The sequence below is a fragment of the Aethalodelphis obliquidens genome, unplaced genomic scaffold, assembly GCF_003676395.1.
Source record: "Aethalodelphis obliquidens isolate GAN/ISIS:26980383/991018 unplaced genomic scaffold, ASM367639v1 scaffold34, whole genome shotgun sequence".
In the NCBI taxonomy this organism is placed as follows: domain Eukaryota; kingdom Metazoa; phylum Chordata; class Mammalia; order Artiodactyla; family Delphinidae; genus Aethalodelphis; species Aethalodelphis obliquidens.
In genome coordinates this window covers 2,945,783-2,968,420 of record NW_020837978.1, presented here as the reverse complement: position 1 = coordinate 2,968,420, position 22,638 = coordinate 2,945,783, and the positions used below count along the sequence as shown (strand labels likewise).

The 22,638-nt window shown below is 46.6% G+C and overlaps 1 long non-coding RNA gene across 1 annotated transcript in view; it reads left to right on the top strand.

Moving 5' to 3' along the window:
* The window catches only part of LOC113631698 (uncharacterized), a 34,503-nt gene extending 13,388 nt beyond the window's left edge, over positions 1-21,115 (top strand). Inside the window, exon 3 of the long non-coding RNA XR_003437519.1 lies at positions 14,657-21,115. This is a non-coding gene — a long non-coding RNA (uncharacterized LOC113631698). The remainder of the gene's footprint in view (positions 1-14,656) is intronic.
* Positions 21,116-22,638: the final 1,523 nt, after the last annotated feature.

Genomic DNA, 22,638 nt, shown 5'->3' with positions numbered 1-22,638 from the left:
GGGAGATTCTAGTCCCTGTGCCTCTAGTCAATGTGCCTTTGCTGGTTCTGAGGTGTAGGAGCCACGTGCAAGGATTCTAGGAAGGCCTCTAGGAACTAAGGTGCCCTCAGCTGACAGCCAGCAAGGAGACAGGGACCTCACTTCCGCAACCACAAGGGACGGAATTTGGCCAGCAGTCTGAGTGAGCTTGAAAGCAGATTCTTCCTCAGAGCCCCCAGTAAAGGAATGCGGCCCTGCTGACAGCCTGACTTCACCCCTGTAGCCTCTAAAAAGGGGACCCAGTGGAGCCACACTGTACCCAGACTGCTGAGCTACAGAATTGTGAAATAAGGAGTGGTGTTTTTTGTTTTTTGTTTTTTTGCGGTACGTGGGCCTCTCACTGTTGTGGCCTCTCCCATTGTGGAGCACAGGCTTCGGACGCGCAGGCTCAGCGTCCATGGCTCACGGGCCCAGCCGCTCTGCGACATGTGGGATCTTCCCGGACCGGGGCACGAACCCGTGTCCCCTGCATCGGCAGGCGGACTCTCAACCACTGCGCCACCAGGGAAGCCCGGAATGGTGTGGTTTTAAGCTACTACATTTGCGGTGATTTGCTCTAGCGGCAATAAAAAATGAATACAGGGCTTTGTCAATGTCAGAGCCTTCAGGAGGATTTGCCATTTCCTCTTCTATCCAAGATTCTCAGCGGCAAAAGTGCTTCTCTGAAGCTCACCCTGGTCTGTGCGGTTAGTAAGGAAACCTATGAGCCAAGAGCACAGGGTTTTCGTCTCTGCTCATAGCAGCTTTCTTCTGCTTGGGCGCTTGCTCAGAACGGCATGTTTGGAGTTCCGCAGCCTCCCTGCTGAGCCAGATCCTGGCCATTTCATCACCCCGCCAGGGAGCTTGCCCAGTCAGCCTCTAAGAAAGCCGTCATAAAAATGCAAACACTCATGTCATGTACCCGCCACCTCCAGTGGCAGAGTGGAGCTGGGCTTATTTTGCAGCAAAAGCAAAGCATCAAGGCAAATGTTTCTGAGACAGACCTGTCAAGCAGGTGAGTCACCTCTCTGAAGACTGCTTCCTGTTCAGCAAGTGACATTGTCTTCTACAGAAATCGGGCTGGAACAAAGGGCTCTGGTGGTCTCCTCCTGGATTCCCCGTGAATGGTTGGTTTCCGTGGGTGAGGCCCAGAGCTAATGATGCCGATGGCAGGGATTAGCTCTGCAGGCGGGCCAGTGTGGTCCATGGAGGGTCTCCATCTAATCGAAACTGTCCTAACCGAGCACCTGTGCCAGGCCCTGTGCTAGGAGCTGGGGATGGGAAAAGAGTCAGATCCTGCCCACAAAGTTCACAACAGAGTGGGGCGATGAGCCCCAAAGCAAGGAGGGATGAACTGACGTTACGTGAAGGTGCGGAAAATCCTCCCTGTGCGGAGGCAGGAGAAGTTAATCTGCCTGCATATCCTGAGGAGGCTCCACAGGAGAGATGACATTTGAGCCCCACTTTGCTGGAGGGGCAGGATAAATACTAATCGATGCCATACACTCGGTGCTGTACATGCTGTAATCTCATGTCAGTGGAATTCTGATAGGAAGAGCACCTGTAGGGTTAGGCACAAAAAAGCATAAAGAAGTAAAAATTTCCTGTGAGTAGGCGTTCTCATGGATTACTAGAGTGCTGTGGCTTCTAGGTCCCTCGGTGGACAGGGGCCTGGGGTGGCAGGACTGGATCATTGCACCCAGGGGTTACGCTGCCAACTACTGTGATGGAGAATTCTCCTTCCCTCTCAACGCGCACGTGAATGCCACCAACCGTGCCATCGGGCAGACCCTGGTTCACTTTATGAATCCCGAGTACGTCCCCAGACCGTGCTGTGCGCCAACGAAACTGAATGCCATCTCAGTGGTTTGCTTTGATGACAACTCCAAAGTCATCCTGAAAAAATACAGGAACATGGTCATCAGAGCTTGTGGGTGCCACTGATTCAGGATGAGCTGCTGGGGACACATGCACCGCCTTGGACTCCTGCATCACATCTGCCTTAAAAGGTACCCGGAAGCACCGAGAAAGCGGGATAAGACGCCGACACCATCTCGTGCTGCCTGCTGCCTTTCCGCCCTAACAGACATCTTAAAGGACCTCGTCCGTAACCTGCTCACATAGTAAATGTTGTGAGTAGTTGTCCTGATACACCCCTGCATTTACGTCTATATCTATCTATCCATATTGAAATCTGTGAGTTCACACCAGTCTTCCAATCCCAAACAACACCTCAGGGTTCAGTCTAGTTTTTCCCCTTTCCATATTTGTAACTCCCTTCTTCAGCTGTGGAGTGTGGCCTGTTTTAGTTGGTTTGGGTTGCTGTAACAAAAATACCAGGGTGGAATTTGAGCTACTCTGTGTGGCTTATAAACAACAGACATTTATTTCCCACAGTTCCAGAGGCTGGAAGTCCAAGCTCAGGTTGCTGGCACATTCAGTGTCTGCTGAGAGCCCACTTCCTGGTTCATAGATGGTGCCACCTCACTGTGTCCTCACATGGCAGAAGGGAGAGGGGAGCTCTGTGGGGCCTCTTGTGTAAGAGCGTCAGTCGCCTTCATGAGAGCTCCACCCTCATGATCTAATCACCCCCAAAGGCCCACCTCCCACTACCATTACATTGGGGATTAAGCTTCAACATACGCATTTGGGGGTTGGATGGGGGACACAGATGTTCAGCCTATAGCATAGCCCCGTGTGAAAAGTAAGGCTGGAGAATAAGGTATATTGAGAAAGAGGACAGATGCGAACCATGGTTTGGAGTCTGCTTAGGAAGGACCTTGAGTGTTATGACACGATAAGACTTTGTCTTTCAGGTACTGGTAAGTTGTTCAAGGTTACTGAGGAAAGAATAATAAGATTTAACCAGAAGAGGAAAAATAATAGAAATGTAAATAGAAGCACATAAGGTTTTTAGGTAGAAAAGGAAAGACGGGAAAATTTTTGCAGACTTATAAAAGTTCTCTAGGACTACGCTGAGCTTAGTTGCTTGACTACTCACTCAGTGTTCATTCCTGTCCTAGTGAGGTGCCCCACTGTGATAAACTGAGCACATTCCTTCACTCTCTGGTCTGCCTTTTACTTGGAATCTGAAAGTCACAGTGAATGATCTCCAGAAGATACCCAGTACATGTATTTCCCCACTGTCCATGTTGGTAAACAGGAAACATTTTATTTACCCAGGAGCAATAACATTTGTTATAATGGGAGTGGGATTCATTGCTAGGGGACCATGGTATCCTTTTTCAATGACTGAATCAGTCAAGAAGCTTTTGGTGGCAAATAATTGAAAACCCAACACGACTAGCTTAACTAACAAGGAATTTTAATGACGCCTGTAACTGGAAGTTCAGAGGAAGGCTGGGTTCTAGGATGACTTAATCCAGGGGCTCTGGACCATTTGCCTGGGATCCTCTGGGCTGTGCTTCCTCTGAGGCTTGTAGTGAGATGATCACACTGCTCTGGGTCTCACCTCAATGCCTGACGTTATCCAGAAGAGAAAGAAAAATGTTTTCCAGCATCTCTTCAGGAGAAGAAAGAACTTTACTAAAAGTTTCCTGTAATGGTCTCCTTGTATCTTAAGACAGAAGTTTTCACCTTTTTTTCCTTTTATTTCTATTTTTTGTTTTGAAACAACCTTAGATTTACAGAAAAATCGCAAACACGGTATAAAACCTTTTTTTCTTTGAACTACTTGAGAGTAATTCACCAACCTGAAGTTCCACAAATGTTTATAGCAGCTTTATTTGTATTGCCCCAAACTGCAAACAACCTAGATGTCCTTCAATGGATGAATGGTTAAACAGACTGTGGCACCTCCATACCGTGGAATTCTACTCAGCACTGAAAAGGAACCAACTATTGCTACATCCTGGATGAATCTCCAGAGAATTACGCTGGGTGAAAAAAAAAACCAATCCAAAAGGGTTACAGAGTGTCTCATTCCATTTATATAACACTCTTAAAATGACCATGTTATAGAAATGGGGACCAGATTAGTGGTTGCCAGGGGTTAAGAAGGAAGTGAGAGACATAGAGAACAGACTTGTGGTTGCCAAGGGGGAAGTGGGGTAGAGAAGGGATGGAGTGGGAGTTTGGGGTTAGCAGATGTAAACTATTATATATAGAATGAATAAACAACGAGGTCCTATTGTATAGCACAGGGAACTATAGTCAATATCCTGTGATAAACCCTAATGAAAAAATATAAAAAAGAATGTATATATGTGTGTGTGTGTATGTATATGTATATATAGATAGATAGATATAGATATATGTATAACTGAATCACTTTGCTGTGCAGCAGAAATTAACACAACATTGTAAATCAACTAGACTTTAATAAAAAAGAAAGAAAGAGAAGGAAGTGAAGGTAGGAGGGGTGGGGGTGTTTATAAAATGGCAACACAAGGGATCCTTGTGGTGATGGAAATGTTCTGTGTCTTGACTGTATCCAAGCCAGTATCCTGAGTGTGATGTTGTACGATAGCTTTGCAAGATGTCCCATCAGGAGGAATTGGGTAAAGGGTACACAGGGTCTCTCTGCATTACTTGTACAACTGCGTATGAATCTATAATTATCTCAAAATTAAAAGTTTAATTTTTTAAAAAAGTTAAAGGAGAGTTAAATAAATACAGGAGAAATTTTTAAAAAGCCCCTGAAGTTCCATCCACCAGAATAATTTAGCATATATTTCCTATGAACAAACACATTCTCCTTCAAATTCTCATCCACAGACTCTATTCAGGTTTTGCTACTAGTCCCAATAATATCCTTTATAGAATTCCTGACTTCTTTGACTTTGACATTTTAAAAGTGAATAGCCCAGTTATTTTACAGGAGGTACCTCAACTTTGGTTTATTCGTTATTTCCTCATTGAATTCAGGTTTTGCATCTTTGGCAAGAATAGCACAGACGTGATGTTGTGTTTCTCTTCATGCATCCTATCACCTGGTGCATGGTTTCCATTTGTTTAGTCATTGGAGGTACTTATTTTGATCACTTGATTAAAATTGTATCTGCAGGCTTCTCCACCATGGAGTTACTTTATTTTTTTCTTGTAATTAATAATTATTTTGTAGGGAAGTATACTGTGGCAATGTGAATATATACTTCCTATCAAATTTTCAGTATATTTATTTATCTATATATTGATACTAGTATGGACTCATGAATTCCTATTTTGCTCAATGGTCTATGATCTGTAACTATCCTTATTTATTTTGATAACTAGATTATCTATGGTTTGGTCAGTGGGAACCCCTTTAAACTGGCTTCTGTATCTTTTTGAAATGTTCCCTAATTTGGGGGTACGTTCTTACTTTCTGGTAGAACAAGATGTTCCAGGCTCATCTTGTTCTTTCTCTGCTTGGATCATTGAATCAGCCATTTCTCCAAGGATCCCTGGTTCCATTTAGTGCAGAATGATATTTAGAAGCCAAAATTTGGATACCAAGTGTTCTTGTTGCTACTGGGTGTCATTGTTTCTAGATTCTCTCAGCAGAGAGTGAGGGAATGTATCCTGGGGTGTATACTTGCATTTATATCTGTATTTACCTCTATATTGAGATCTGTATCTGTATCTATATCTATATGTATCTCCATGAGTTCACACTGTCTCCAATTCTAACACAACAACACAGGGTTCTAAATCACCTCTGAATCTTCCTATCTCGCCTGAATCAAAACATTACCTGGCATATGACAGACTCTCAGTTTATGACAAAGGAGTAATCTCTCTCTCTCTCTCTCTCTTTTTTTTTTTTGCCACACTGTGCGGCCTGTGGAATCTTAGTTCCCCGACCAGGGATCGAACCCAGGCCCCTAGCAGTGAAAGCGCTGAGTCCTAACTACTGGACCACTAGGGAATTCCCAGGAATAATCATGAAAGACATCAATGGAGCATCAGCCCTGCTGGAGGAAGTGCTCAGATCATGGGGATGGAAGCCAGGCTGCTGGGATGGGCAGTTGAATGTGAAGGGCAGCAGTTGCCAGTTACCTTCTCTATACAGACTTTAATTCTTCAGATCTTCAAAGCCCTAAACAAGTAAAACATAAAATCAATGCATTGTAAAGAAAAATTAATTACTGTATTTTATAACATACAAACAAAAAAGTATTCTCTGGAAAAATCTAACTCAAAAAAAGAAGGGAGGAGAAGACAAGATTAAAAAAAACTTTGCAATTCATATTACAAAGAGTTAATTGTCTCAATATACAAAGAGCTTTTACAAATCAGTAAGAAAAAGATTAACCATTCAATGAGCAAAAGTGGACGCAGGGCATAAACTGGCATTCATAGAAAAAAATGAAAACGACTTAACTGTATGAAAAGACGTTCAACTTTATTCACAATTAAAGAAATGCAAACCAAAACAACAAAGTGTGCCAATTTTACCTATCAGATTGGCAAAGTTTTTAAGTCCAATAATACCCAGTGCTGGCCCAAGTTTGGAGAAACTTGCATCTATCAGCATTTTGGTGGGAGTGAAAATTTGTCTGTCACTTTGATACAGGAATTTGTTGACATCTTTAACATTTTAAATTTACATACTTTTAAATTCAAATAATTATATGGGGAAGGGAAAACAGAGGGGGACTGAGATAGGCTGTGATTTCAGAATATATTTATTCTGCCCTGACGTAAACCCTGGGCTCTATTCCAAAAGCCTTGTTCACATAGTTTCCTGCTCATGGCAGCTGTTTATTTTATTTGTCTTTTCTCAGCAGTCAGACTATGTTGTCCTTTGGCTCCAGCACCAAGGAGCTGTGCTTCTCATCATGGGAATGGTGATGCAAGAGACCTGCCTTCAGTTTGATGTGGTTGCTGGGATGAGACTTGTTTGCTTTTAGTAACGGGAATGTGTTTGTACTGCTCTTTAGTGCGCATTGTTATTGCTAACTTAGCATCCATTCTCCCTTCTTCCTTCCTAAGAAACTCGAAGAGGGCTGGGACCAAGGCAGTAAGTAGTAGAGGGGATGGAAAGTGGAGGGTGGGTACAAAAGGGGGAGTAGTAGTCAAGGTTTGGTCTTGTTGGAAGGGGGAGGTGTGTGTGTCAGAGGAGCAAGGAAGCGGGGGGTTTGGGGAGGCGAGGTGAAGAGTGGGCCCTCTGAGAGCTCCAGGTTTCCCTTGGTGTGGATGGCGATGCTGCTGACCAGGAGGGACACGGGAGGAGGAGCAGACTTGGGAGGCGAGGTAATTTAGTTTGGGACTTACCGTGCTTGAGGTGTTGGTGGGACAACCAAGTAGAGACAGCCAGTAGGCAGTTGGCAATAAATAGCTAGGTTCTGGAGAAAGTCTAGACCAAAGATAGAGATGTCTACTAGTCATTGGTCATGGTTGACGGAGGATGAGATGACCAGGTCATGAAAGACAGCCCTGCGTCTTATGTATGTATTTTAATTTAACAAGAACTGACATAGCCCTTGCTCTGGACCAGGCACTTGGCAAATATTTACTCATTTAATACAAATGAAACTTTGAGGAAGATTCTGTATTATTATTATCTTCATTTTGCCGATGAGAGAATTGAGGCTCAGAGAAGCCCCACAACCTGCCCAGGTTCTTGTAGGTCATAGTGGCACAGACCAGGCTCCAACCCAGGTTACCTGGCTCCAAAGCCCGTGTCTCACCGCTACACTATGCTACACGGCCACTTTATACTGGGCATTGCTTGTCTGTGTGTTTATCAGGAAGTTTATAGGAATGAGAATAGCTTCTACTTACTCTGTCCTGGGGCCCCGCTGCTGTTTGTATAAAGACTACGTCCTGCTGTTACAGGTAAAGGCTAAGACATCTGTGAGTTGAGGAGGATCTTCTAGATTTATGAGTAAAGGCATCATGTTATCTGTGCTGCTTACATCTCCATGGGTACAGGACACTGAAGTGACAGCAGGAGACCTACACGGAGGGCCGCTGGGTTCACCGGCACTGCTTGTTCTCTTTCAGTTAATTTCCACTCCCTCACCTTTTCCACTTCTTCCCTCAGTGACTTCTGGATTCTTGTTTTACCAAGTTCCGGGTGATGTTGTAAATTTACAACTCCTGCAGTAAAGCTCCTCCAAAAAACCACATATCAGTAATAGAGAGCATACAAGAAGAAAGCGTTAACAGATCTCCGACACATTTGGAGATACGGCAAGCTTTCCGTGGTCTAAAAGCAAAACAGAAACACAGCTAAGAGGATGTACTGCAGTCGTGGTTCTTCTGGGCTTGGGTTCTGAAGCAGGTACAAAGGGTGGGAGTTTGTGTTCTGCAAAGTCACGGGCAGTAAAGCACTTCACATAGGGCAAGGGATCTGGGCCAGGCCCATTTCATGAAACTAGGTGGTGGGATGGGTCTCCCTGCAGTGATGGGAGCTGGAAGAGCTTACTACTGATTGTTTATTCTGTTTGGGGGCCCCTGGCTTATACAAATAGCAGGCAGGTGAGAGGAAGCAGACCCAGCCTTGTAACCAGGACCTGGGCCAGGCTGCCTGCTGCCTCGATGACTGAATCTGAGATATTCACTATAACATGGAAGTCCTGAGCCACTGAGAGAATATTTGTTTCAAGATTGGGAGCCCTGAGAGAGAGGTATGTAAAGGGGACCACCAAATTGCTAGGCAGGGACAACAGATAGTGGAAGGGGAGAGAGACAGAAGAGAGGCTTCCACTCAAGATGAGCCTACAACTGAAATTCCTTAAAATTTCTAAACATATCGAAAAAGAGCACTAAGGAAGGCTACCAACAGAAGAAACTATTGGGAGATCAATTCACTGTAGGCAAAATAATAACAATAAAAGACTAGTTAGTCAAAAATCACTTCCTTGTTGAGTGCACGACTAGACTCCATTTCTTAGCCTTCCTTGCAATTAGGCATGAGCATATGATTGCCAGCCAATGGAATGTGAGTAGAAATGAGGTGTGCTACTGCACACCTGACTCATAAAAACTTCCCAAATGCTTTCTCCATTTACAAGCTCACTGGGACAGAGACACTCCTTGTAACCTCGGGAGCACACGTGGAAAAGGGCAAAACCTCCATCAACCTATGTCCTTCAATGACCCTTTGGAGGAGTTGGTTTACTGACCTATTCACCCACACAGGGTTGTTACATGACCCAAATTAGCTGCTATTGTGTTGAGCCATTACATCTTTGGACCCTCAAAGAGATCAAGGAAAGAAAACGTATGTAAAAGATGAATAATAATAAGAAACAGAAATAAAAATATCAGTAGATGAATACAGAAAAGAACCAACTAGAAATCTTAGAAACAATGATAAATGAAATTTAAAAACTCAAATGGAATAAATGCTACACTAGACACAGTTGAAGAGAAAAATTGATGAATTGGAAGTATCACCAGAATATAGTATATAGAGAAAAAGAAACAGGAAATATGAAAGAGAAGTTAAGAGTCACAAAAGGGAGACTTCCTGGTGGTCCAGTGGGTAAGACTCTGCGCTCCCAATGCAGGTGGCCTGGGTTCAATCCCTGGTCAGGGAACTAGATCCCTCATGCATGCCACAACTAAGAAGTCTGCACGCCACAGTTAAGAAGTCCTCATGCTGCAACTAAAAAGATGTTGCGTGCCACAACTAAGACCTGGCACAGCCAAAATAAAATAACTAACTAACTAAATAAATATTAAAAAAAAGAGTCACAGAAGGGAGTTCAAGGTGCTCCAAGAATCATAAAATAGGAATTCCAGAAGAAAATAAGAATTGACTCAATGGGTAAAGCAAAATTTGAAGAGAAGATGTATCACTGAGAATTTTTTAGAATTGAAAGTCATCGTTTTTCAGATTAAAAGTGTACATTAAATCAATAAAAGTAAATGCATACCCAGATGCATTGCAGTGAAACATTGAATATCAAGAATAAGGATAAAATATTAAAGGCTATTAGAAAAAATAAACAATAAACCTATAAAAATAATAATTAGAATGACATCAGACATCTACTTAACAACAATAGATGTCAGGAGACACTGGAGTAGTATCTTTGAAGTATCTTTGAAGTGCTGATGAAAAATAACTGACAACCTAGAATTCTGTACCTAACTAAACTATTCTTTATGAATGAGAACAAAGTAAATAAATTTCAGACAAAGATTGAGTTAACCACCTATAGATTCTTATTGAAAGAACTAACACAGATATATTGCAAACAGAGGAAGAGTGAACCAAGAGGGGGGGAGCAGGATCTAAGAAGCAATGGTGAATACAAAGAATTAATAATATATATTTTACCAAAGGTAATCAATGAGAAAAAAATATAATTTTTGTGTGTATGTTAAAAAAAGTGCAACTCATGGGCTTCCCTGGTGGCGCAGTGGTTGAGAGTCCGCCTGCCGATGCAGGGGACGCGGGTTCATGCCCCGGTCCGGGAAGATCCCACATGCTGCGGAGCGGCTGGACCTGTGAGCCATGGCTGCTGAGCCTGCACGTCCGGAGCCTGTGCTCCGCAACAGGAGAGGCCACAACAGTGAGAGGCCCGCGTACCAGAAAAAAAAAATACAAAAAAACCCCCTGCAACTCAAATTCTAGACAATCTTCACAAGGAAGGGGCTGTTCAGGGGTGGTTAAGGATGCTGAGTTTCTGGTTGTGTTTGAAAGGAGAATAAAGACACTGAATAACTTTCTTATTTATGGTTAATTATGATTGTTGAAAATTGAAGAGTGAAACTAAAGAACAAAGCACAACGTATCATTCAAAAGTAGCAAAGGAAGTAGGAAGGAATAAAGAAAACATTATTGAAATTTAAGAGAAGTTAGGAAAGGAGAAAAGAAGAAACAAAGAAAAAAAAAAAAGCCAAAACCACAAGAAAAAGATGGTGGAAATATGTCCAGATAGATCAGTAATCACGATAAGAGTAAATAGTTGAAGGCCTTTTAAAAGACATAGACTTTTAGGGTTGATTTTTAAAACTTAAATTCAGCTTTGTGCTATTTACAAGAAACATAAGAAATGACACAGAATAGTTAAAATTAAATTGGAAAGCTAAACTGGAAAAACTGAATAGGCAGACCAATTGTAGGGCACAGATCATTAATAGGGATAAAAAGGACATTCATAATAAGAAAGGAACAATCCTGCAAGGAGCAGCAATCATAAATTTGTATGTTTTTAACAACCTAGCCTCAATATATGAAGCAAAATCTGAAAGAATTACAAGGAAAATTTATAAGGAAATTGGAAGATCAAGTTGATATAAAATAAAGATACGAAGGATTTCAATGGCACAATTAAACTAGACAAAAGGTAAACTAGATAAAAAGAGAACCCTGCACCTAACGTAGAGATCATACAGTATTTTCAAGCACACTTTGAACATTTATAAAAATGGACTCTAATAACACAATCATATTCTCTGACTTCAATGCAATTAAATTAGAAATCCACAATAAAAAAGAGTATATGGCAAGAAGTAACCTCATGTATTTGTAAGCTATAAAACCAACTCCTAAAATAGCTTTTAGGTTAAAGAGGAAATCACGATGGAAATTACCAAGGGAACATTCATGGCTTTCTACTCCAGTTACCTTGCGAAGGAAGCAGATTGTTTTCTTACCCTGATTTATGCTTAAATAGTTCCTTGTGTTTTTTCCTTTTCCCTCTACCATTGCTCTAATTTCCAAGCCTTTTGCTTTGAAAACATTTTCGGGAAATCTTCTTTACTTTTATAGCTTTTGCATTTTTATTCTTGTTCTTTACCCTTAAAACTGTCTGCTTTTATATTGTAAACATATCGTCTTAGTGATTTTTGGCGTTCAGTGCTCACTTTTGTGTTAACATTTAAATCTCACGGACTTCTAATCGTCTCTCTTAAATATTGATTTTACCTTACTAGTCCAAACTCTTTTAAAATAATAGTCCCATTAAAAATTTTTGTCCTTTCAACAATTTTTTTTCTCTAAGCCTTAAAAAATTCTTTCTAAACTTCCTACCTTGTATTTATTATTTAACTTGGTAGTTTTCTTCTGTTAGTCTTTTTTCCCCCCTTAATTTATAGAATAAGAGCCAGCCTTGGAAGCTTGGCCTCAAAGTGGTGCATGGAAGAAGCTCCTCTTTAGAGAGAGGGAGCTTGTGTCTCCTGCCCTTCCCATCCCTGCAACCACCAGGCTGCCCTCTGGCACCTGCTAAGGGATCTCAGCACTGGCTGAAGGTTGGGTTTCACTCCGTGGGACTCTGGAAGCTCCTGGGTTACTACTTTCAGCACCATGGTTTTCTCTGTGCAGGTGAAGTGCTTGATGTGTTGCAACACTTTTTCTTCCTCAGTTCAAGGTCTCTGATATTAGTCTTTGTACCTTAGGCCATCTACACCACTAGCCATAGGGTCATCAACACCACTGGCCACAGGGTCATCTATACCACCAGCCACAGGACCTCCTACACCACAAGCCATGGGACCAGCTACACCACTGGCCACAGGGTCCTCTACCCACTAGCCACGGCACAGTCTACACCAGCGGTCCCCAACCTTTTTGGCACCAGGGACCAGTTTCACGGAAGACAGTTTTTCCATGGACGGGGTTGCGGGGAGGGATGGTTCAGGCGATAGTGTGAGCGCTGGGGAGCCGTGGGGAGTGGTGGATGAAGCTTTGCTCGTTGGCCCGCCGCTCACCTCCTGCTGTGCGGCCTCGTTCCTAACAGGATGTGGACACTGCGGCCCGGGGGTTGAGAACCCCTGATCTACACCACTAGCCACAGGGTCATCTACCCACTAGCCACGGGGTCATCTACACCATTAGCCACGGGACCATCTACACCACTAGCTGTGAGGCTGGAGGGAATGGAAGGAGGGCAGGGATCATGGCGGGAGGCCGTGGCCCTCCTCAGTAAGGAGCTGGGTCGTTCTGCAAGAGTCCCAGTATCTTTTCTTGCCTGGGCTTCTGTCTCACTCATTCTCACACTTTATTTCCAAATTCCCTTCTCAGTGGGAATGCAGACATTTTTTTCTTGATACATGATTCTCCTTGGCTTCCTCTCCTATCATGGAAGAAGTTCAGGAAGAACTTGGCTGGAGCAGAGGTTCTTGTGGATTCGGGTTGAAACATCAGGATCCTGCCGTCTGGCTGTCCTGCTGGGTAGAGCAGCTTTCTGCATTTGGCAAGACCCCAGTGGGGCAGCCCAGACCTGCCTGGACATCAGAGCCTGCCGGACAGGGAGACAGGCTCACCTCTGCACTGGGCCCCCGGGAGAATGCTCAAAGCACAGGAAGGTTTCTTTGCTTCTTGTCCACCCCCTGCAAGGGAGGAGGTGCTCTTCTGAAGAGGTTAGAGCTCCCGAAAGGACACGTGGCCCCTTTGCAGCCTTGTCTACGATGACAGCATCCTCTTCTTCATTCCGCTTTCTCCCACTGCAGCTTTTCTTCAGTTCCCTGGAGTCTGCCCCTCAGTGACTAACACACTCCCTCTTGGATGTCGGGGCTTCCGAAAGTAAGGAGCTGAATGCTTAGGTTTTTATGAAAGATTTTAATAAAGCGTCTTTGGGGGAGGCCTTAATTTTAAAACGTGCATCTTCCCATCTTCAAGGAGGTTTAGATCCCTTGTCCTTCTCGTTATCAGGGACACACAGCTGGACACAGGATAAGCCTACTTATCCCACTCCTACTTCTGCTGTCTCTAAACCATCAAGCTGAGCTACAGGAACACCTTCGTTCCAGTGTTGATTTGGTTCCCTGACAAGTTTCCTATTTTTCTTTTCTTTTCTAAAGTATTTTATTGAAGTACAGTTGACTTACAGTGTTGTGTTAATGTCAGCTGTACAGCAAAGTGACTCAGTTATACATACATAGATTCTTTTTCGTATTCTTTTCCACTATGGTTTATCATAGGACAGTGAATATAGTTCCCTGTGCTCTACAGTAGGACCTTGTTGTTCTTCCATCCTATATATACTGGTTTTCATCTGCTCATCCCAAACTCCCAGTCCCTCACCCCCAACCTTGGCAAACACAAGTCTGTTCTCTATGTCTGTGTGTCTGTTTCTGTTTTGTAGATATGTTCATTTGTGTTGTATTTTAGATTCCACACATAAGTGATATCATATGATATTGGTCTTTCTCTGACTTACTTCGCTTAGTATGACGATCTCTAGGTCCATCCATGTTGCTGCAATGGCATTATTTCATTCCTTTTCATGTCTGAGTAATATTCCATTGTGTATATGTACCACATCTTCTTTATCCATTCATCTGTTGATGGACATTTAGGTTGTTTCCACGTCTTGGCTATTGTGAATAGTGCTGCTATGAACATAGGGGTGCATGTACCTTTTCAAATTATAGTTTTGTTTGGGTATATGCCTAGGAGTGGGATTGCTGTATCATATGGTAACTTTATTTTTTTAACATACACATTCTCTCAGCGAGTGTGCTCTCAGCTCATACGGATGGCTTTTTTTAAAATGTTTATTTATTTTACATATTGTAAGGCATCTCTGGTTATCTGAAAGTCAGGATTGGCTCATTGATTCATTTAACAGGTGTCTATGATGTTTCCACTCTGAGCCACATCTGAGCATCATTAGAAAATTGGTGAATTACTTACCAGTAAGCCATTCTTTTAGAGGAGAATGTACTAGCCTAATGGAAAATTTCTCTTCATACTTGTTTAAAGGACATCAAATATATTCTTCCCCTTTCTCAGCGCCCAGAGGTTCATTGTCTTCTGTGCATCTGGACCCAACCAGCCAGGTGCGGGTTTTCTGCCTGCCACTGCTGCCAGAACAGCTCCATCCCCCATAAGAACAGGGCACCCCGGAGGCCCCCTCAGAATGTCTGCTCTTGGAAGAATCGTCTGCAGCTTTATCCTGCATCTCCTGTAACGCTCCATCCTCTCCACACTTCTGCTCTCTTCACGACATGCCATGGAGCAAAGCAGGTCTCTGTGAAGAGTCTGGTCCGATTATTATACGGAAGTAGTGGTGTGCTGGTGAATGTTTAACAACCAGCTTTCCAGGAAAAAAAAAGCCCTCATCTGCAGAGTTTGCCAGTTTCCATGGTGTAAATACTCCCACCACGTCGGTTCCAGGCTCCAGCCTCCATCACTGAGCCGAGTTGCAAGAGATACGGCTGGGGAGAGGATGTGAGCCGGCTGAAGCAGGTCCCGGTCTAAGACCTCTTGCTGAGGGGACCCCAGGGGACAGAGCCCGCAAGCTGGGGACTGAGGGTCGTCGTGGAGCCGTTCAGAGGCAGGGCAGGTTCTCTGGAAACAGGCTCGGAGATGGAATGGGCAGGAGGCGGCGTTGGGCAGGGAGAGGAGGGAGAAGCCAACTGTTGTCCTCAGAGTTGTCCTGTGTCCTGTGTCCCAGGCTGAGACAGTTGGGCCGGGGCCAGCCTCAGGATGGACCCCGAAGTTGCTGGCAGTGGGGCTTCTCTGCTGACATGCTCCCCTTCTTCAAAGGGAGACCAGGCGGGGTGGGTGTCTGAGTCCTTCAAAGGGGACTCAGACACCACCCGTCGGAGCGTGAGCCCCTCCACGAGGCTGGGCTCGGCCTTCAGCTGGACCTCTGTCAGCCCGTGCCTGTCCGCAGACGATCTCCTGGAGCAGCCTGCCCCTCAGCTGGGCCCCGCCTGTCCCCATCCTCGGGCTCAGCCCCGCAGCCTCCTTCCTGAATCCCACGCAGGTGCCACTCTGCTTGGCCAGGCCTGGACGTTCCCACTACATCTTCCCCGGGCGTCCGACCGCAGCTGCTTCGGGGTTCTGGCCTCGCTCCTCAGTGCTGGCAGCTTGTGGTGAGGCTGTCCTGCTGGGCAGACAGGGCGGACCCTGGGCTCGGGCTCTGTGCGGGGGACTCGGGCCTGCTCTGTGCATGGGTGGGGCAGGCGAAGGAAGCCACCCCACCTGTCCAAACCAGACTGAGGAGAAGAAGCAGATTTGGCCCGACACCACGGGAGCCGGAGTGACCGCAGAGCTCTGTGGTTTACCCTGATTTTCTTACAGGACACGGTGACATGCAGGCAGTACTGACGTCCCAGAGTCCCACGGCTGGTTAGGGACAGAGCAGGGACCAGAGCTTGGCCCAGAGCCATGTCTGTGCATCCTGCTTCCTGAAGCCCGAGTGTCTCCTGAGCCGTAGTCCCCTTCCCTCCCCTAGACAGTGTGTGTGTTTAGAAATGGCCTCGTTAGCAGATTTTATATGCACCTTCGTTAGCTCCTCCGAGAGTTCGCCCCGTTCTGGCAGGTGGCCTGTTTGAGGAGGAATTAGCCTGCCTGCCAGCTGCGTGTTGGATTTACATGCGAGCTGGGCCACGGGGAAATCATCTGGAATAGCTAAGGGGCTCACCAGACTCCTCAGCCTACAGGGCAGATGCGCCGCGAGCATGTTTTCTGCCTTACGGCGTGTCTGGGCCTCAGCCTGTGTCCCTGGGGAGGCAGCCCCTGCGGGGCCTCCAAGAATTTTTCTTCTGGCCCAGGCCCCGTGGGTCTTGCCCCCCCGACTTGTACAGGCCCCATGGGTCTCGCCCCCCGACTTGTATTTGCTACTTCATCCTCTTTTAGCAAATATTGTACCTAAAAGAATGAAGTAATTTGCATATAGTATTTAGTTATTTTTGAACTTTCTGGTTTTTCTCTGTGATAGTTTATTTTACAGATAACACATATTTCTTATCTTTCTAATGTATTCTTTTTGGTAATTTTAATCTATTTATTTAAGCGATTTCCCCATCAGTGATGAGTAAGAGGTCCAGGCTCCATGTGGGGAGGGGAAGGGATGTCCATCTGCTGCTGCAGACCATGCCCTAAGCGGGAGGCTGTGGGATTCTGGGCACCCCCAGCTGTGCCAGGCCTCTCAACTCTGCTTCATTGAATTCTCCTTCTCTTTTTTAGGCAAATGCTTTGATTCAAAAACAGCCAGCAGTGATGGGTTGGCAAAGCCTCCTCAGCCTACACATAGCGGGTACAAAACAGTTAAATACCCCAACTGGGGAGTGGACGAGAGGTGCAGGGAGGTGTCAGATGAGAAGTATCAGTGAGTCAGGGAAGCCTGAGGAATGGTAGGAAGTTGTTTTGTTGTCAGCGACAGCAACCAAACGGGAAGTTTCTTTCTTCCCACCAAAATGCAAGAGTCATATATCAACACCCACCCCCACTCCCAAATCACAGGACAAAACGAAGCCTGTGAATAGAGACGCCATCTCCCAGCTAACAAGCCGCTGCAGTTGGACTGGCTGGACCGCGGAGGAGCCGGCCCCTGGAAAGGAGGAGAAGCGCTGTGCATTTCAACATCGTACAGGTCTTGCTTTCACCAGAACCTAGAAAGATAGTTGATGGAAACGCGGCACTTAAAAATGGAGCTTTGAAGAATGGCAGGCAATGAAATGAAAGGTACCCTGTGACTGCTGTTAAAAATCCCTATTCAGAGAAGCACCAGACAGTAGGAAAGGAGCGATGTACCTGAGCCACACCAAGACAGAGGCGTTTACCCCAGCCGGGTCCAGTCTCCTAGTGAGGAGAATTAACCGTTAGTAACAGAACTCTACTGTGTGTGAATTGTAGCCTGATACGTGAAGAATTATGCTTAAGTTAGCCCTTTAGTCAATTGTATGCTTTTCTCATTCTTTCCTGTATAGGTTCAATCATTCTTAGCGCTTTATTTTGGGAAAGAGCCTGTATTAGTCTGCTAGGGCTGCTGTAACAAAGACCATAGCCTAGGGGCCTTAAACCACAGAAATTGATGTTCTCACAATCTGGAGGCTGGAAGTCCAAGATCAAGGTGTCACAGGGTGGTTTCTCCTGAGGCCTCTGACCTTGGCTGGGAGATGCCACCTCCTCCCTGTGTCCTCACACGGTTGTCCCTCTGTGTGTCTGTGTCCTAATCTCTTCTTCTTATAAGGACACCAGTCTGATTGGATTAAGGCCCACCTAACTGAACTCTGACCTTTACAGAGGTAACCTAATTACCTCTGTAAAGATCCTGTTTCCTGCTATGGTTATGTTCTGAGGTGTTGGGGGTTAGGGCTTCAACACATGAATGTGGGGGAACATAATTCAACTCATAATAGGACATTTCTGGACATTGTTAAGAATGGGTACCTGGTCTGGCTATGCCCAAGTGACAATTTCTGACAAAATTCTGGAGTCCAGGCTGTGTAGAACAGATAAGTTAATGCCCCTTAAAGAATACTGCCTTATCAAAGCTTATTCCTTTCCAAACCTAAATCCATTAACTTAGATACACCAGAGGACACAAAGACCGAAGCTCCTCCCAATTGGGTAATGGGCTTAGTGATGGTACAACATGACTGTGCTTCTTACACCTCCCACCGTCCAGTCCTGCAATGAGGAGATGTATGGTCCAAACCCACTGTCTCCATTCTCTGACCTCAAATTCATGCTCGATATGAATATTTGTCAGATTTAACTATGACATTCTCTGTGCAGAGGCTGGGTTTTCCACGCCTGATCCTGTGATCAGTGTCACGGCTGATCCTGTGAAGGAGCTGGCACCTGGCGTTAGAGCTCCCGGGTGTGATTGTGTCATGGAAGTGAGGTTGCAGATCTTGCTAGAATGATCTCCAATATCCATTCTCTTCTTCTCAGTACTAACAGAATCCAATTTTATTTGGGTTTAGTAGTATGCCCACTTATAAAAGCTACACCTCGGATCCTCCCATCCTAGGTAAGAATGACGATGTAATATAGTTATGGCTAATGAGGTATAAATGGAGGGTATAAGGTGAGCTTCCGGTTTTCAGAAAAGCAGTTTAAAGGGAGCTAGCTACCTAAGGCAGTCTGCTCCTTTTGCTCTTTGCCCTTCATCCTTCTTCCTGTCTAGAACACGGATGTGATGGCTGGAGTCCCAGCAGCCATCTTATAAGCATGAGCGTGGAGATAGTAGAGTGGAAATCTATACAGGACCTGGGTTCCTCATGAATTGGGGAACTATTACGCCAGCTCTCGCCCACCCTCCTCTGATTTCTCTTCTTGAGAGAGAAAAACAAGGCCCCAGGGCTGCTGGTATCTGCAGTGGCTCCTCCTGGACCACAGTGTAAAGTGTCCTCCCTGGCGTAAGCCACCCAATGGTCCTGTAAACCCTTACCTTGTTTAAGCCAGCATTTTGGGGCTCTCTTCCCTACCACCAAATGTTATGGGTAACCAGTGCAGGTGGGTACAGTGATTAGAATCATCCCCTTGTTCTCCCTGGATGTGTACAGAGCATCTTCTGAAAACCTCTGTGAAATCCTCCTTTAGGTATGAGTACTCCCAGAAAAAAGCTGAGGTTTACCTGGGTTCACACACACCTCCATCACTGGTTAGCTGTGTGACCTCAGGTAAACTGCTTCACCTCTGAGCCTCACTTTGTCGAGTGCTATCTCTCAGGATCATTGTGAGGACCAGGGAGATATGTACGTAAAACACCTGGCTCTGTCCTTGCACTCAGCAGATGGCCCTCCTGTTGTGACGACATCCCTTGTCCCCTCTAGAGGACGACTCACATCCAGGTGTCCAGGTCTGACTTTTCCTTTGGGTGCTCTTCCTGCGTCTCTCTCTAGCTTCCTGCAGGACATTTCCAGTTAGCTCTCCTGTGTCCCTTCCAATCCAGTCCCCAACCACCCTCTCTCTGACGATAATCACTGTCTATCCTGTATCTCATCCTGTATCCTGCCTGTTCGTTCAACTTGACACTCCATGTCACGCCGTGGACCATGCCACAGCACACCAGACCACACCATAGCACGCCACACTGTGTGAACCCACCCCAGGGACACTATACCACACCACACCATGACACCTCACATCCTGCTGCCCCATGCCATTCTATACGGTGCCACAGCACACCACGCCCTACCACAGCCTAGCCCAGACGGAAATTCAGCCTTTTTGGTAGCTTTCATAACTCCCTCTGCCTTCACGGAAAAAAAACTCACCAAGGCCTTTGCGTGGGTAGCAGACTGTACCGAAGATTTGGGGGGACAGAACAATTTTTGTTCCATAGAGGTTTCATATTAAAAAAAAAAAATTGCTCAAGTGTTTCATTACTTGTAACGTTTCTGGAAGCTTCTCAAGAGTCTGCCTTTCTGGCCCTTCTCACCTTGGTCTTCTGTGGGTGTACCATCAGTTCCTCTAATCTTTCCTGGTCAGTGATTTTTGGGGCCCTTGATGAACTCTTTGATCTCCTCCTGGGGAGCTGGTGCAGTCACCATCACTCATTGCCTAGATAATGAAATTCCCGGCTTTATTCCCAGCCCCAAACTCCTAAAATCATTCAGATTCCTGTGGAAGGAATCATTCCTTCCACAGTTTCACCAAGTGCATCGGCTGTCCGTGGGACCTGAGGTCTGCTAGGAAAGAGGCGACCCTCGCGTCCCCCTCCTGCTTACACAAGCGCTTGTGCTCACACAGTGATGTGTGCAGGGTAAAGCCAGCATGCTTGGCTCCAGCTACCGCCCAAAGCCCCCTTGTCCACCCCGCTCGATTTTCCTGTAAGACTGAGGTAGAGCGACTTTTTCCCATTACACATACGAAAATCACAGTGTCTTCAGTGACTGGCAGACTCAACTGCTTCTTCCCAAGGTGGGAAATTCTCTTCGCCACCCACTCATTTGCCGTTAAACGCCATGGGTTGGTGGTAGGAGAGAGAAGACATTTACAGAGCAGCGGGGAGCCTCCGGGTGTGTGAGGCCAGCGCCCCCCCACCTCCCTACCCCCCCTTCCCAGCTCCACGTCCTGCGCCTGGAGCAGTGAAGCTGGGTCCCTGAGCAGCAGACTAGCCAGGTCCCCCCTGATGCTGATAGATTTCGATCTATTTCCCATTGTATTGACTTCTTCCTACAAGGCACCTCCCCGTCATGCTGTCAGGAGCCTGAGGGTGCTGCCTGACTGTGGAACTGTGAAAAAAGGGGGAGAGCTCAGTTGTCTGTAATCTCACAATAGGAGAAACTCCCTCAGGACACGTGGTGATGTCATCGAGAGGCACATAAAGGAGAGGCTCATGTCTGGGGCAGGCCCAGGGTTGACGGGGAGAGAAACCCAGGCTCCCAGATTCTCAAGACAGGCGGCCGTTCACTGACAGCCAGACGACCCCGAATCCAGGTGTTACCGACCAGATCTCCCCGCAGACCTGCCAGAGAGTCGGTCCTGCCAGTCCCAAGAGGGGAGGGGTGAGGGGAGAAGTGGGGTGGGGGAGAGTCGGTCCTGCCAGTCCCAAGAGGGGAGGGGTGAGGGGAGAAGTGGGGTGGGGGTCTCCCAGGAGCTGGGCCGCACGGGGTTGCTGGCAGCTGCAATCTGCCTCACTCAGGGGGCCTGAGCCTGGAGGGGAGAAAGGAGGGCGGGAGGCTGGGGGAACGGCTTTGTGTGGCCAAGCCTCCCCATTCCTGGGGGCTGGGCAACGCGGGGCTCGTCTGCGTTTCCCCAAAGCATCCCGTGAGCCCGCCTCCTCTCCACGTTTCAGGGATCCTCATCCGCCTCTTGGGAGTAGGCGGCTGGCACCTTCTCCCCAAAGTCTGAGAGGACGGGCCAGCCAGTTTCTGTGGTTGTCTTCTGGGAGCTAACTGACCGCTGTCTTGCTGCGGCCCAAGAGCAGGGTTCCTGCTGGGATTTCTGCAGGAGGCGGCAGGGTCTCGGTACCCAGGTAAACTGAGCCGGGGCTGGGTCTTCGCTGGAGTGGCCTTTGCTGCGGCCTTCTGGCCTGGGAGCGCCCAGCTGACCTTTCAGGACCCTCAAAGGGGCAGCCTGTTCACCCACGTGTACTAGTTGGTAGGGCACCGCCCAGAAGGCGTCCCTGGCTGCAGTGTTTAGTCAACTGATTTCACAGGAAAATACTCAGTTGCCAAAACCTGGCAGTAGACACCTGCTTGTTTTGTTGACTGTACTTGCTTAGTCCCTGTAGCTGGGGCCGGTCACGTTTCCCCCCAGTTCATCCCTCTTTCCACTTCCCCTAGTCGACCCCTGCCTCCCCTGGAAGCTGGGGTGGGCGGTGTCTGTAAGCTGAGGAGGAGGAGACAAAGGTGGGGAGGCAGAGCTCAGGTGCTGAGTGTCTCTGCCGGCTCTGCTGCCCCACGCCACCCCCTGGAGGGTTGTCAACAGAGCCCCGGCCCCTATGATGCTTCTCCCTCAGAAGCAGAATCTCTACCAGGAGGAGCAGTGGCATTTTTTAAAACCTCTCCAAGGCATCATGATGGGGGTCCGAGTGGAGAACCACCTCTGTAAACCCACCGCACAGGCGTGCCTGACGCCCGCCCGCAAAGGAAAATTGCATCAGCGGGCTTTCTCACTCATTCACAAGGCAGTGTGTGGGCCCCTCCAGGGGTAAAAGCCTTGGAAACTCTTGGGATACACACGAATAAGATGCCTCTTGGGGTCTCATGGCTTGGGGGAGGGGGAAGGCAACATCCTCCATCGCCCCAAAGAGCTCCGTGGAGTGGATTTTGTTACCCGTACTTGACGACAGAGAAACAAAGGTTTGCAAGGTTAAGGCACCCAAGACTGCACAGATGATGGGTGACAGAGCCAGAATGCAGCTCAGACCTTTTAAATTCATAGGTTCATACTTTGTCTACTACTCTCTTCGTCTCCAGGGACAAAGGAGTTTGGAGGAGGTGGTTTGGGGCTGCTCTCCAAGCTGGCGTAGAAGTTTCTCAGGCGGATACAGGAGGAGTTGCATCCCAGGCCGCGGGGACGTGCAC